Source organism: Petaurus breviceps, unplaced genomic scaffold (assembly GCF_028583685.1).
Source record: "Petaurus breviceps papuanus isolate PSGF00001 unplaced genomic scaffold, PetGlider_PUasm1.0 90977, whole genome shotgun sequence".
Lineage (NCBI taxonomy): Eukaryota > Metazoa > Chordata > Mammalia > Diprotodontia > Petauridae > Petaurus > Petaurus breviceps.
Window position 1 is genome coordinate 2758509 of NW_027187391.1, and position 537 is coordinate 2759045.

Sequence of the window (537 nt, forward strand, 5' to 3'; positions counted from 1 at the left end):
GATAGATAGATAGATAGATAGATAGATAGATAGATAGATAGATAGATAGATAGATAGATAGATAAAGAGGTAGACAGACAGACAGATAAATAGAGATACTGGATTTTTCTCTCCAAAGTTAGACAAGGCTACACACCCTTTCCCACTATTTATTGCCAAAGTACCTATATATGAGATTTTTGTGGTGATATATGAGATTTGGAGAACTGCCATCTAAGACTACTGTGAATATACACATTATTTTTCCTTACACATTTTTTTTCTTGGTATTATGTTACTTAAATTGATGTATTTTCCTGGAAGCTCCATTGTTATATAGTACCAAGTATGATTTTCTAATAGGCTCAAACCCCTATAGGACCCTATAATATGCATTTGGAAGCATTTCAAGCTGGCTGTATCATTAGCCTCTTTTACTCATGTCAGAGCATCTCCAGTATAGCCTGAAAAAAGATGATTACCTAATTTTCAATTTGTTTGGGGACAGGCCATCATTTATAAAACAAACAGGGAGATCACTTCAAACAGAGGACACTC